Source organism: Ambystoma mexicanum, chromosome 3p (assembly GCF_040938575.1).
Source record: "Ambystoma mexicanum isolate Mex_15411 chromosome 3p, UKY_AmexF1_1, whole genome shotgun sequence".
NCBI classification, from domain to species: Eukaryota; Metazoa; Chordata; class Amphibia; order Caudata; family Ambystomatidae; genus Ambystoma; species Ambystoma mexicanum.
Window position 1 is genome coordinate 928,425,263 of NC_090925.1, and position 15,830 is coordinate 928,441,092.

General features: G+C 44.8%; 1 long non-coding RNA gene across 1 annotated transcript; it reads right to left on the reverse strand.

Moving 5' to 3' along the window:
- Nucleotides 1–1,943: 1,943 nt before the first annotated feature.
- LOC138581131 (uncharacterized) lies at nt 1,944–13,825 on the reverse strand. The gene is made up of 3 exons (XR_011304450.1): nt 13,769–13,825; nt 7,104–7,168; nt 1,944–2,025 (listed from the first exon to the last, which is right to left on the reverse strand). It is a non-coding gene; the product is annotated as an uncharacterized lncRNA (long non-coding RNA).
- Nucleotides 13,826–15,830: the final 2,005 nt, after the last annotated feature.

Genomic DNA, 15,830 nt, shown 5'->3' on the forward strand with positions numbered 1-15,830 from the left:
GACCCAATGGGGGAAATTGGGCGCAATTTGCGCTGCGGTCATAGCGCTGCAAATGGGCGGTAACTCACCAGATTTACTTCCAGCTCAAAGCTAGAGGTAAAGCTGGGAGACTGACCACCCAATTCATAGTTGGGCAGAGCGGTAATGCAGTGGTAATAGCGTTACCACTGCATTTTTACTGCTCGCCCAACTTATGATGAGGCCCAAGATATGACATGGTATTTATATCGTGCCTCTACACAAGTGTTACATTACAAACAGTGACATCAGTCTTCAATACTCTAGTACACCATTGGTAAAGACATTCGTTTTCACGTGTAAGCCAAGAGAATAATGTGCTGTGCAATATATAAGTAAGGACTATTATTAATATGCAACAACTCAATAGTTTAATAAACCATAAGGGTTTTTCTTCATGGGAAAAATTGCAAACTAAATCACTTGTAGCGACACCCAATATCAGCATATCAGGCACAGTGAAACTAAATGATGTGCCCTGGATCACACATTTTGCTAAAGTGGTGAAATCGGTATTTGGGCCCAGGCTGTGATTTAAGCACTTGACTACATATCTTCCCAGTGATGGGTCAAAATATGTTTTATGGTTTGGGTTTCCAAAAATGAAATCATTTGTTTTACTATCAATGTCTTGAGAAGTACACAAATTGCATAACAAACATACATTGTTATAGAAATAGGTCAAGCAAAAAGACATGTATTGCTACATGTTTACCACCCCGAATTCACGATTGCAGTAGCAATCTACAGAGGAATGTGGACCTAAAAACAATGTCACTTGGTTTTAAAAGGGTATCACAGTGAAAGAGAATTTAATATAAATTAATCTGCTTCAGCCACTATTTTACAGAGCATACAGCATTATATTCCCTTCCCATTTATTATCAACCACCAATCGCACCTTTTAAGGGACAACAGGCCTTCCCCATGCACCCATGTGTCTGGGTCATCAACCTCTATCCGGTTTATTGAAATGAGGTTGACACAAAGCTGAAACTGGGGGTGCTGGGGAGCATTGGGAAAGATGATGTGCCTTTTTCTTTCTCCATTTCTGCCAAAGGTCCTTTGTTATAAAGATCCTACTGGCTTCCTCATTTTGCTGCTATTTGCATACTCAACTGCCTTCCTTCACTCAGTTTCCCTCTCTCGTTTACCACATCACACCATTTGCCTTTATATTGCTGCCCCTCCATTCTCCCATTCCTCACTCACTTGCCTCCCTTATCCCCTGCTCTCTATTTCCCCTCCTTTTAATCCTCTTTACCCTGCTTTTCCCCTCACTCTTGTCCCTCATTGACTATTGTCTCATTCTCCAAATTCTGAGCACTTCCAGACACCAAGAGGTGGCGCTGTGGAGTACTAGTACAGACTTTGTTACACCTTGTTTTGTTTTTCCAGGACTCTCTCATGAGAGAACATTATACCTTACCTAATTTTCTACATTGCAGTGTTTAAAACTGTAACACAGCCTTGGATTAATTACACAATGGTTCAAATAACCATATGTACTATAGACTAGAGTTTATTTTAAGTGTTTACTGTTAAGTTGTGTGGGACTGATGCCTAAGTAGTTTTTTCCACCGAAAAGCTGTTATCAAATCACAATAAATTCAAAATGCTGCATGTCTTCCCGCGAACCTCGCACTAGCCATGGGAACACAGGTGCGAGAACACTAAGGATGTTTCCGTTGCAGCTATATGACGTCATAAAAGTGGAGATGGCAAGAAGACAACTGAGCAGGTCGCACAGAGGCACGCGCTGCAGCAGAAGGGCGGGCTCGAGGGCTCGAGGGCTCGAGCGGGAAGCCTACTACTCAGGTGCAATGATGATGGCCTGGTTATGTTGAGTAGATGGCTAATGCTCGTCTTGCCGCTTCCTCCCCTCACACAGGAAGCACGTGGATTGCCATCCATGATGGTAAGAACGGCATGCGGCGCCGGAGAGCTGGACTCTGGGCAGGGAGGATCACTGCTGGGACCAGAGGGTGCAGAGCGGCGACCAGGACCCTGAAATGAAGGAAGACAGGGGCAAGAGGTACAGGGAGAAGATGAAGGAAGACAGGGGCAAGAGGTACAGGGAGAAGAAATAAGGTGAGTAAATACAACAAATTAAGCAAACTGAAAGCTGATCTAAATAGCAAACTCAGCACAAACGTGACACCCCCCCTCATCCCGCCACGACCAATAGCCTGCTCCCAACCCACCCTTATTTATTCTGTTTGTATGTATTTATTTGTATAATGGGGTACGCGCCTATAGGCGTCCGAGCGCCACAAAAAAACAAGACAAGCACACAATACAAAAAAAGAATGTAAAGGAAGTAACAGAAAATCCATTCTCCACAGAATCAACAATACTAGAAGGCAGCATGTCAATCCTACAGCCCAACCCCTTCTCAAAATCTTCCATCTAGTGCACCTGTCTGTCTTCAAAGTCGCACCCTTGAACCAAGCTTATCTCCCCTGTTATCTATGTTGCCTCTCCGTTCTTAGTCCTTTTTTGGCCCACCCCATTGCCACGAAGTGAACATGGATCAAAATGACAGGGGGTATTGCTTCAGGGGTTTTATGGGGCGTCAGTGTCCCCTCCTCCTCCCATGTCTGCTCAGGTGTCGGTCTCTGAAGATGTGAGTTAGGGCCAGAGCTGGCAGCTTCCTTCCATTGAGCTGCAAGGGGTGCCCGGCAGAAAGCAATTCGTGCTAAATGGCTCATGGGGCTAACACAAATCCAATTTTCAGGTGAAATCTAATATTGGAGCTGGTCCCTGTGTATTTTAAAGCCAAATCCCCAACCCAACTCACAGTAGTCGATTGGTTAATTTGGGAAAGAAAATGTACACAGCTGACTGCTTGTTTGACAAGCAACACAATAACTTATTTTAGGGACCTGCACTTTTTAGCCCCATCATGCAAAACATGTTCACTGCTCTTTCCAAATAATGAAAAACCCTGCAACCATTACTTATAACATAACTCACCCACAGCAAACAATAGTGTCCTCTCAAGTCGTCCCAGTGTCACATGTGAGCAGGACATCCACCTCTCTGTCCTTTTCTTTCGTCCAGTCACGTGCAGCTCCGCATTTATATCCCAAAAGTACCACAACACAGATAAACACACAACAGAGGATGCAACAATCACACCCGGCATGGAGGATAGTCCAATCTCTTATTAAAATCTCTAGGCCCTCTAGGCCCTTGTAGCTTATAGCACCTTACAAATCAGAAAAATGCATAACACCACTGCACACAGTATCCATGTAATTGGGTTCCGCAATGCGTCGTGCAAATGCTACAGACAACTCATGTTGTCCAATGTCACATGTCAGTAGTCTATCTAGTCCAGATTATGTGTTGTCTTTGCATTCCATCACCTCTAGGTCTGGACATTTTGTGGGAAAAGCATACTGTGCGGATACAGCCATGAAAATAAATAAGGCAGGGACAGGGTGTGGCGAAATAAAGTAGGGTTTCGGCAGTACCCTTAAGTCTGATAACGCGAACTGATGTTGATTGAAAAGCCAGCGATGGATAGAAGTGTCTGGGATGCCATGGGCATCAACAACAAAACATGATCATTGCCTCCATGTCACACAATCTCCGCCCTGTACTGCTTAGTCACTCAATTTTAGCAAAGATTTATTTTATTCATATATCAAAAGTTAAAAACTTTACAAAAATGAGTGTACATATGTGAACCTACAAACAATTCATGGATGATTCAAAATATTACATAGGTCAAAATACACTCAATAATTCATCAGACACAAGAAGCCTATATATTCAGCATAAATCCCAGACAAACTGTAAAAGACATAGATGTAAATTGCAAAAAACCCTAATACCTCGGGGGACTCCTAAAATCTTGTTAGTCTTTTATCGTGACCTGCCCCTTATATGTAGTGTCTTGATTTCTCTTTGTGTTCCGGCCTTCTAGTCTTGTATTTGACATGCCATGGGGCCAGTTAACAATAGTTAAAAGCTTTGTTGGAATGCAGTCCCCACTTCTTAACCGATTGAGATGCCAAGACAGGTGAAAAACATAGGTTCTGGTGGGTGTCATGCTCCGTCCTTGGAAACGCTGGACAAAGTGGAGGTTAGGTGGCATTATGCGCTCGAACCGCATTGAACGGTCTAGTCTACCCCCAGGATGGCCGCCAGAGTAATATAGGCAGTCTCTTCCGGATACGCAGTGCGTTGTATCCATTCTTGGACCTGTGCTGCTCGTACTGGTTTCACTAGTGCTAGCGCTCTCTCCATTGGTTTATTGACTATTTCCTCCCTTCTGTCCTTTTCGCCCTTTTCTACCTTCGTTGGGACTTTTCTTTCAGTTCCGATTTCCACGTTCGTTCTATCCTTCTTGCTCGCCGTCCTCACGGTACTCTTGTTTACTTTTGTTTTCAAACTCCTAGTTTCTGAATCTTTTAATCTGCCTTCTCGTTTCTCTCTCTCTCGGGTTCTATCTACTCACTTTCATCTATATACTGTGTTCGGCTTTAACCCTTTTCTGTTAGGCTTTTTGGCCATAGCCAACGCAGTGCACTCCTAGCTTGCTTTGGATCTGTACCGGCCGCGCTGATTTTCTGTTCTGACTATATTTTCTTTTCTTACCTGTATCTCCAGTGTCCTGCCTTTTCCGGTTTCCTAGGTGGACCTTTCTGCCTCTATCTTTTGGGGTTCTTTGGTCTGTTTATTCTTGGGTTCATAGGAAACTTATCATACTTCTTCTTGTCTGAATGTCTTTAAGTACGCTAATCATTTCCGTTGTACCTTGATCCTCTGGTATCCCATTCCTCAGGGATTCTATTTATGAGGTACTCCTGGTATGTTTTCTGCAGCCCATCCTCCGATTTCTCTGGAGGAGTACTGGATACAGTCTTACCGGATTTCCAGTCTTCATTCTGCTTTATTTCGCCCTACTTGATTTATGGAAGAACATAGCTGCCCAAGTTAAACCGGACTTCCTTTATTCAAGACAACTACTACTCATACAAATCCAGATCTGATCATACTTTTCAAACAGGGCTATTTCTGCCACAACTGGCTTTTTCCCTGGACGTTTTTGGAGCTTGCTCCTTGGGGTTCCCCATGGCCCTGTTCCCCTGCAGGTCACAGTGGCCTCCGAGGAAGTTGCCCTTATTTGCACGTAGAAAAGGAAAAGAAGCTTAAAGAAACCAAAAGGACTAGAAGGAAAAAGGGGTCTGAGAAAACCAACGGAACCATTGAAGATTCAGGTGAGGAGAGGGAACGGGGAGGTACTTCAGTTCCTGACAGTGGGTGAGATCCCATGGAAGTTTAAGAGTGAGGGTGGGGCTTGCTGTGAGTGTGAACTGTATACCGAGTGGGTGATACCTGCAAACCGCAAGTGAGTTGAGCTGGATGAGATATATTGGACTGATCAATGTCAAGTGTAAGGTACTCCACCAGTCCTGGCCTTCAGGGCTGCTTCACTCTGTAAATCAGAATTTATATTTGGGAAAAAATAAAATGTCACTCTTGTGTAAATGTCACAATTGTTCTCTTAACTTACCAAACCCAGAAAATACTTTTGCACTGACCTGAAACAGATGAGGCAAATGCTGCACTGATGGATTACCACAGTGGCCCTGCGGCCCCCACTCTGCACCACAGAGTGGGATGAACAGAAACCCCAGGGAAACCCTCTGGGGAAAAAAAAACCTGCTGCTGGGATTTCTTTACAATTGCTGTCTTGTGGAGGTGTTGGTTCTCGTAAGGTAGAGGGGGCAGGATTGTCTGCTTCAGTTGCCCAGGCAGCCCTGAGGTCGACAGTGAAATAGAAAGGACAAGTAAGTAAGTGCTCTGACTCTGGCAAGCCCGTAGTGCGGTATAAGAAAGGGGGTTACCCTGCATTTATGGTGGGGCTGTGTCTTAGAAGCTGCGTGTTCCCCTCTGGAATTTTGTGAGGCCTGAGGCGGATGATCGGGGGCCGCAGATCTGAGGTTTCATGTTATGACCTCTTACAGGTGCTGGTCTTGGTTGCGCTGTCGGGGCATACACTTTGTGGCTTTTCTGCAATTTGCCTCTCCCAAGATGGCCGCCCATTCTACCCATTCCTTCAGGACATTGCACGCGCTTGTTTCCGGAAGTACAGTGCCTCTGCTGCATTCAGACCCGGCTTATCTGTGGAACATGACTGCTGCTTGGTGCGTTGCTACTCCAGCAACATACGCTGCGTAAGTGTGTTTCCTAGGGAACCCTTGCCTCACTCCTTTCATTCCTCTCACATGCTTACCCATGCATTTTCTCACAGGTTTCCCCTTATAGGAACACTACTGGAATTCTCCCGCATTTCACCATGTCCAAGTTTCAGCCCCAGGCTGGCCGGCATCACGCAGTCGGAAAGGCGCGTTATAAGGAGTTTGTGTCCGCGGCTTTCTGGCAGCTCCGTTGTCACTATTCTTCCAGTAAGAGCGATCCGCGTGAACCGCTTCTGTACTCTGCCTCCTCTCGAGTCCTGCTTACTATTTCAATCTCTTCCTTCAGCCCCTGTATTGCTCTCACAAGAACACTGACAGTTCCACTTACATTCAGTTCCCACAGCTAACTGTAACATCACACCTACAAGGCTGTTTAAGACTCACAGAGCAGGTTAAGACCCGGTCCTCTCATTTTTACTCTTGTCTTCCTTCTGATTTCCTACTGTAACAGATTGTTTATCTGCCATCTAGAATTACTGACACAACAGCTACCTGCAGTTTCCTTTCCCATGGTACCATCTACAGATCAACTCAACTGAGCCCGCAGAGAAGGCTTCACACTGCATGTTACCAGCACAGAGAGACACGCTGACACATTGGTCCCGATTCCTGACATCTGGTTTTCTGCCCCAGAGGGTTTCCCTGGGTCCTCTGTTCTCATCAGTTTCCTGTTACTCAGGTTCCGGTAGACAGAGTTCCCAGTGAGATTTTCTTGCACAGCTGCCTCATTTGATCCAGGTCAGTGGTTTATTACTTTGAACAAGCAATTCTCAGATCTATAGTTTTACCCACATGACAGTTCAGGAATGATTTAAGTAAAGAGATGGTAGCGAAAAGGTGGCTGCGGGATTTGCAAGAAGGAAGACCTACCTCAGTGCAGACGGAGCAGGAGTTTCTTAAAGAGCTGCTACAGTTGTGTACTGAGCCGCAGATCTCTGTGAAGACAAGAGCTGGAGTTTCAGAAAGAGCTGCTACAGTTGTATACTGGCGGCACTATGATTAGTAAGGAAACAAAAAGTCAGACAGTTTAGTAGTGATATTGGAAGGGGATAGCAGTTAGAAACAATGAAGAGTGGATAAGCCGTAAAACGCAACTTGATCGCGTCAGGGGAATCCAGGAAGAGACTGCCCTTGAGCGAGCAGGAATAGCACACCGGGAGAAACCAGATTTCTTTAAGGTACGGAGTGCCGTTAGATACAGATAGTCAAGACAGAGTATGAGAAAGGTGTTTCTACTAGGAATTGAAAATACACAGCGCTCACTGAGAGGAGTAGCGACGCAACGCTTCTGTGTCCAGGCTCCCAGATAACTTCCTCCACTGTGCAGGATGGGCAGAGCCATTGCTGGGGGGGATCGAATGGACTAGAATGCAGCCAGAGTTTCAACGTGCCATCTTGGGGGAATAAGTAGTTTCCATGCCAAAACGTCTCTATCGATTCCAGAGAGACCAATGCTTCCAACGGATCACAACAATAAAGGCATGAGCTTGTACAGCAGGTTGCCTCCGAACTCACAAATAAAAAATGACAATACTAATCCAAAAAGGAGTGTACACCAAGCAAGAAGTAACGCTATACTGGGAAAGCAAAATTCATGCAGAATTCGGAACAGAACTGCATGAAAGGTACTGACAAAGATACGCCCCAAAAATAAAGCTTTTATAATCATACAAACTAATTAGCATCAAACCACTTTGCAACATTAGGTTAGTCCCCCAAATTAAGCTAATTGGTAGAACTACGTCATTCCCCTATAGTGGGACATGCATTATCCTGAAATGATTGGGTCTACAAACCTTGCCACACCACCCTCGACCACCTCTGTGACATCACAGTCCAACCCACAATTCCCACATCATAATGCCAAAACATTGAGACATTTGAGATGACCAGCGGATCTTTATTCATCTGCCGCCGGTCATCTCCATCTGTTTCTCATTGGAATACAACTGATCATAACACTGCAAGAGCCTTGAATCATTGACAAGTTACTGTTTTAATGTTGCATTTTAGGCACTCTTTGAACCTCTTTGCAGGCTGAGCTGTGCTATAGGGCAATTTGAAACCGCCATATGACATTTTGAAACCATCAGTAGAGCAGTTTCATTAAACTAATATTCCGGATTATAAAATGTTTGTACATTCACTGGTTTTTCCCGGCACCCATGAGCTTCGCCCACTGACCTCGAAAGTATCAAAGGATGTTCAGTTCTTACCGTATGATACTGGGAGCGTGTAATTTGCAATGTGATGCCAGCCTCTGCGGCTACAAAGCAAGCTAATAAAATGTGAATTTGTTTCTAGTGAGAAGCATGCTCTGAGGTCTATTTATAGAGCCTCAGTCTAATTTTAAGCCTGTATACTTACCTGTAACCCAACTTTATCGCCCATATGTTATTTGCTTGAAACACAATTATTTAGGTAATTCCCCACCCTAGTGCATAGAACCGCGTGGCTATCAACGAAGCCCCTCCCCTTTTAGTGGTATACTCCCGCAGCTGATAAGTTCATGCCTTTTTACCGCACTGAACTTGCATTTTTACCACAAGCTAAACAAATAAAAACAAAACTACACCAGAAGAAAATCTCATATCGTCACTCGGGCAAATGCAGCAGCTGTGGGTTTGCATGTTTTTCAGAAAATAGTGACAAAGTAGTTATCACTTTGTCAACATTACTGGCCTTCAAAACATTTGTACTCCAAAGTTACTTTTCCTCTAGAATACTATTATTCAGCCAAAGAAGACGGGTAATACCACTTACCCACGTTGCTCATGGGAAATCTCATCATAATGACACCCTTAACGTTTCTGGCTAAGATATCCCCATGACAGTAGTTTATGACCCAGTAGACTGGGATCTGTCCTTCTAGGTTTCCCCGTGAACAAAGTATTGTGGCAGATTTTGTGCACATTATGAACAGGGCCCCAGTTTTTATTCTCTCTGCATGCCACCAATGGGTAATGTGAAGGAATCGTGAAGTAAGACACAGACAGCAGATTGACCTTTCTAAAAACAAAGGGTTATTTCTTAGATGTCAGGATGAAGTACGGTCTAACTTGCCCCATGCTAAGGTGGGATTTCCCTACCTAAAGAACCTAAGGATAGTCTGTGTCGTAAAGTTCAACTCAAAAGTCTGTCAGTGTCCAAAACCTATACTTGCCCTCACAACTAAAGATATTCAATGTGTAGGGATGTGAGCAACCAAAGAAACCAAAATAACATTCTGAGTTTTTTCTAGCTCTTGGCTTGCTTTCAGCTTCCCCAAGTTCAAAACAGTTCCACAAAAAGACCTTAGTGTTCCCTTCCTCAAGTTCAACACAGTTCCTAAATCTCTGGGTTCCCTACCCCAAGTTCAATACAGTTCCACAATCTCAGGGTTCCCTTCACCCAGTTCAATACAGTTCCACAATCTCAGGGTTCCCTTCAGCAAGTTCTATACAGTTCCACAAAAAGACCTCTGGGTTCCCTTCCCTAAGTTCAAGACAGTTCCAAAATCTTGGGATTCCCTTCCTAGAGAAGGCAGCTGTCTTGACTTTCAATTCACAGTCAATTCAACTTTCTGAGCAAATCCAATTTATAACCTCTCAGGTGTTTCAACAATCCTCTTAACTCGCCTTTCTTTTTAGTCACTTGAACATTTGTTACGCAGAACAGCTTCAGCCCCTTGACTTTCCTTGGTTCACTAAGTAAGGGTTACTCAGTCTAGGCGCAGTTGTCGGACTACATGGTCCACCCATCTTAGGTCATGCCACTGATAACCCTTGGCACTTTGTAATGTTCATTGACTTTCCTTGGACTTCCTTGCCAACACAGGTTTCCTTTCTGCAACTGTATCATTAATCCATATGCACTTGTGTTTCACTTTGACAGTCTTTTGACTCACTCTGCCAACAATTGACTTTCACACACTTCACTTCGTGGTATTTCTCCTTGTCACCACCTTGCTTTCACACTATGCCATAGTGCTTATCAATGGCATTTCACTTGCTTCACAGGCTTTCATTACTAGCTTACGCGTGGCCTGCACCTTAACATGGTTCCTAAAGGCTTTTAACTTGTTTTCACTTCGTTTGCCCTCATTACTAGATTACGCATGGCCTGCACCTTAACATGGTTCATAAAGGCTTTTTACTTGTTTTCCCTTCGTTCGTAAATATACATCACTTTCTTTTCACTCGTGCAGTATTTAACGTATATTTTGCCTATCTTTTACTTTGCTCGGTGTACAATACCTCATTAAGTACTTTGCAGCTTGTTCGGGTTTCAATATTTTCCATTTGCTCTCCAGCCCCATTTGTTACATGCTTTAACTCGATCAGCATCTTCCTTTGCCCACATCAAGCCCCTGGAGCACCCCGCATGAGTGACCCCTCTCTGTTACTCACCGGTGCATGACCGCTCCTCTGAGTGCTTTCCTCTCTGGCTCTCGCTCGCTCACCCCTCTCTCTCCTGGAGCTCCGATGAGCAGCACTCGCTTCCTTCGAACCTTCCCGCTGCTGTCGGCGGTGAATTGGAGACTTCTGTGCCTCCCAGCACCAACGGGGCGACACGCAGCTCAGGGCTCTGCAGAGCTCTCGACCCTCTTGCTGCCCGTTCTGGCCTTCCTGCAGTAGTCAGCATCCTTTTTACCGGCCCTTCTTCTGCCTGCTCCACCTCAGGTTGCCACGCTCTCCTTCCCAGCTAGATCTCCCCGATTTCTCCTTATATGCACCTGTAGGCCCTCAATTGGCTACAGGTGCAAGTCCTTTGCCTGACCATAATTACATCTGTCAATGGGACATGCCTGACCCTTACAGTAGTGTTCTACAGTCCTCTCTCCCATCCTAGTACCAAAGTGGTGTGCACAGATGGTAGTGTGCATTTACTCCTAGTTGCCTCTTCTTCGTCGCAATCTTAAAGGGATATGAATATGGGACTGTTGGGGTGTGTGACAATGGGGATGACTGGTAATAACCGACAAAGTTATAGGGAGGGTAGGATGTATTCTTTTAAGGGAAAGGGGGAAACCATGCCTCACCTAGATGCACCTTTCCTCCACTCCCCAAGGACCCTCCACCCAGGTGATCCTCACTCGCACATCCACCCCCAGAGTCGGGATCCAAGAGCAATGGCCCTTCCCTGGCCACCTGGGAGGAAGACCCACGGGTCTTCCTCCCAGGTGGCCTCCCTCACAGGATTCCTCACAGTACTCATATTGTATTGACCTCAGAAGGATGAAAAACCGTGTCCTTCTTACCAATATTTGAATATGTGATTTAGAGATCACGAGCACACACACAATCATGCCCGAACATGCACACACAGATGTGCGAGCACAATAACACACACACAAACAAACGTCTGCAGCAGGCCCTCATCCCACTTAGCTATGCTGCCATTATAGTCTTAAATGTTAAGGTATGTGCTGTTGCATGTATAAGGCTTTCAAACAAACCAATTTGAGTCTGTGTCTCTCTTGATAGCATGCCAGTCTCACAGAGGATTCACATGCATAACGGCCACTTTGTCATATTAGCCAGGAATTGGGAACATATATGAATGTTGAATGAACTCTGTGTTCCTTTCAGGGTGAGACTTTGCCATTAATGAGGCCATTCCCAACTATAATAACTAGCCATGCCAGAGTACAGACATAGGTCCATGAATGTCTTCACTCTTGTTCTCTGGCCATAACGGGACTCCTCACCCTGCTGATTTGCATATGTTTGGGTGATGGATCTCAAACCCGACTTTGGCCAAATCTGAGTGGGAGTTGCTCTAGGAATCACCCACAATGGTAGTGATGCAAGGACTCCTGTGTTCTCTTTGTTCCTGGAGACATTAGTTTAACTGCAGGACTAGGTCTGGGAATGCTGTAAATTAGGTGGGAATCGAGGGTATGACTGCAAGGGCGTCCTTCAGCTCCTCCTTTAAACCTCAGTAAAATTGGAGGCTTCTTTGCCTCAGACCAAGTTATCACCACTGCCAACAGGTTAAAAAGGGCAATATCATGCAACAGATAATGATGCCCTTCTTTCAGATATAGCAGTTCTTGGTCTATTGGATAGAGTCTTTTACGGGTCTGTGATAGATCTGATAGATCCATCTTGAAAGAGGTCTCTGACAATAACAGGCTATACAGCAGTGGGAAAGGTTACAACTAACTGGGCAGTGCTTGGGAAACTGACTGACAGCTCTTTCTACCAATAAAATACAGATCTGAGGAGGTAGGGACCTTTTCTATAATCTGAACTGTATGTTTTTGTTGTTGCCGGGAGACAGAAGGAGAGGAAGGCGAAATCGTCCGTTATGAGTGGGCGTATTAGAAATATACGAGTTTCAGAGTTAGGTAATGGTTGAAAAATATGTTGCACTTGAGAAAGTGTGGACTTATATATAAATAATACGTTTGATGTTTATGAGAAGAAGGCAGTGAACCGATATCAGCGAGAGCGGCCCTTCCGCGGTGAATCAAAAAGGCTGTAGCAACATACACCGTGCTGTCAGAGATGAGCTCCGTCAGATGAAGACCAGCGATGTGTACGGAGTCCAATCGGGGCGTAGTTGATGCCCACAAGGGGAAGGGGGAACTCCATCAGCTGCAGAAAGGCGAGTACGGAGGAGGCCAATCACCACAAGGGGAGGAGTTCCCTAGCAGAGACGCGGTCTCTCTGAAAATACAAGGGTTGACGCCCACAAAGGCAGGGGTCCCATAGCAGAGACGCAGTCTCCTTGAGGATACGGCATGAAACACAAATGTTAACAGTGGATCATACGAACCGAGAGTATAAACTGTAAAGGTGCGTGAATTAACTTAACTTACCTCATACGCAGTCATCGCAAAAGAGGAAGAGTACGCAGATGAAAGAGTGATTTAAGAGACTATTGTGGTGTGGGTTTTCACGTAAGAACTGATACGAAGCTTACAAATTAAATAACGTTTGTTTACTCTAAAGAGACATTGGGTCTCATTACACGGTAGGCAGTAAGGGTTCACCGGTAAGGGCACCAGTACCGGTAAACCCTTACCGCCTTACTACGAGGTCCCTTTGCGGGACCCAACCTTAACGGCTGGTGTAGACCAGCCGTTAAAGTTGGGACCCGCAAAGGGACCTTGGTGCTAATTACGGTACCGCAATTTGCGGTACCGTAATTAGCTCCTTCCCCATTCCCATTGAGCCCTATGGGGCAAAAATGGGAATGGGGAAGGACCATGGAGAAAGGGGGAATTACCGCCCCGCCAACCTTGGAATGGAGTGTAATTCCCCTTTTCTCCATGGTGGTACCGGTATGGTACCGGCGGCAACCATGGTGCTAATACCGCATTCCGTGTAATGAGGACCATTCACTTTCAAAACTCTGCAGAGTGAGTCATCTAACAAGAGTGATTAAGAAAAGTTATAGAGGAGAGAGTGTAGAAAAGCTGAGACTCATACAACGAAATGTCATGTTAAGGAAGAAAGAGATTAAAGAGTAAAGAAACTGTGAAATAAAGAAAGAGAAAAGTGGAGAAAGAAGTAAATTGAGAAAGTTAAACTCACTGGAACACTTACCTGAACAAAGAAGAGTCTCCTGTGGCTTCCTGAAGAAACTTCAATGTTACGTATCCTTTAACAAAGAAAAAACAGGAAAAGAAAACCAAAATTAATACAGCCTTTTGTTGATAATTTACATCTATGTTAGTGTCTTCTCTTATCCAGACAAGTAAAGTTGTGACATTTGGTGGCAGCGATGGGATAAGAGTGGACACCATGGAAGCCTTAATTAAAACTCTAAGTGAAGGTCAACACCTCTTACAACAAGCATTACAATTGCAAAGCCGACAGGCACAAGCGGATCGTCAGACTTTTCAGCAAGCTCTTCAGGTCCAGCAGGCACAATTAATTGAAGCTACAAATGTACGGAGACATTCACAAGTACAAGCATCTGTTCTTCAAAAATATGCAGCCGGAGAGGACCCTGCCCATTTTTTTGTGAACTTTGAGCGAGTGGCCAGAAATGCACAGTGGCCCACAGATAGGTGGTGCCATTATATCTCTGCACTCATGAGAGGAGAGATGCAAAGCGCATACCAGGCAGCGAACCCAACAGGAGATACAAATTATATAGATATGAAACGAGTAGTACTCGAACGCCTCGGACATGATGAGGAGGCTTACAGAATAAAGTTCTGGGAGATCAGGCTGCAATCTGATGAAACCCGACGCCAACTCTTCTACCGAGTAAAAGAACTAGGTGACAAGTGGTTGCGAACCGTCACAACCACGACAAGAAACGGCTGAAAAAATTGTCTTGGAACAGTTCATTGAAGCATTACCCTTACCCATACAACGTTGGGTCCGTCAACATCATCGACCTAGTTTGCTTGAAGCCGTCTACGTTGCTTCAGTTTATCAGAAGGCGAGTGAAGGTCGGTTAGTAACTTTTACAGGGACTTCGAGACCCGTCACTGTGGGAAGGTTCGATCACGCCGAGCTCCAGTACACCCAGCAGACCAACAAGTAACCAAAGGTGGCAAACTCAATAATTAGAAGATCGGACTGGGAAAATAGTAGGCAACGTCCGACTAGTGAAGCTCCTGCCAGTACTCGCCAGTTTGGTCCAGCTCCTAAGGGTCTCCAGTGTTTTGAATGTGGAGAATGGGGACACTTAGCCAGATTGTGTCCTAAAAGCGCCAAACCAGAACCAATGGATGTAGGATCAATTGAAGTTCCAAAGGAGGGAGAGAACCAAGAAAATATACCCTCGGCCATATCTCCTTATGTGTACACTTGTGAAGCTGAGGTTGTTGGGAAACCAACCAGGGCCATGATTGATTCAGGGAGTCTGCAGACCCTAGTAAGTGCTGAACTGGTAGGTGGAACAGTGGATTCGACAAAAAAAATCCTATTAGATGTGTACATGGGGATGTACAAAGTTACCCTATAAAGGAAATAAAGATAAAAGTGGCTGATGAACAAGTGGGATTTAGGGCAGCTGTAATGCCTGTATTACCAGAACCTCTTTTGATCGGGTGCGATGTGCCAAATATTCTCCAGATAATAAAGAACTTAGAGAATAAATGGTTAGAAAGTGCTCCTTTTTACAATCAGGAAATGCCCAGTCCTATCGGTAGAGAGAAGAAGATCCGAGCCGATATAAGAAAGCTGAAGAAAGAGTGGGGAGAAAGAAATGTTCTACCAATTGCTGTAGACTGGAGAATAGATGAAGGAGGTGATAGTTTTCGAATGACTCAAGAGTTAGATCCACTATTAAAACATGCTAGGACGGCTGCCTGAGAGAATCCATCGGTGAAGGAACCTTATTTCATTCAGGAGAAGCGTTTATTTTACCGGATAACGAAGGATGAAGGGGGGAAAACAGTTCAACAATTGTTAGTTCCCAGTAAATATTATAAAGCTGTCTTGGAGGTGGCCTATGTGCAAGTTGGAGAAGGACACTTGGGAACTGACAAAACGATTTAAAACATTTTGGGGAGATTCTTTTGGCCAGGAATGTACGCTCAGGTTGCCAGGTTTTGTCAGGCATGTGAAGAATGTCAGAAGAAAAATAGAGCAAACATCCCAAAAGCACCATTACAGCCCATGCCAATAGTTCTCGAACCCTTTAACCGTA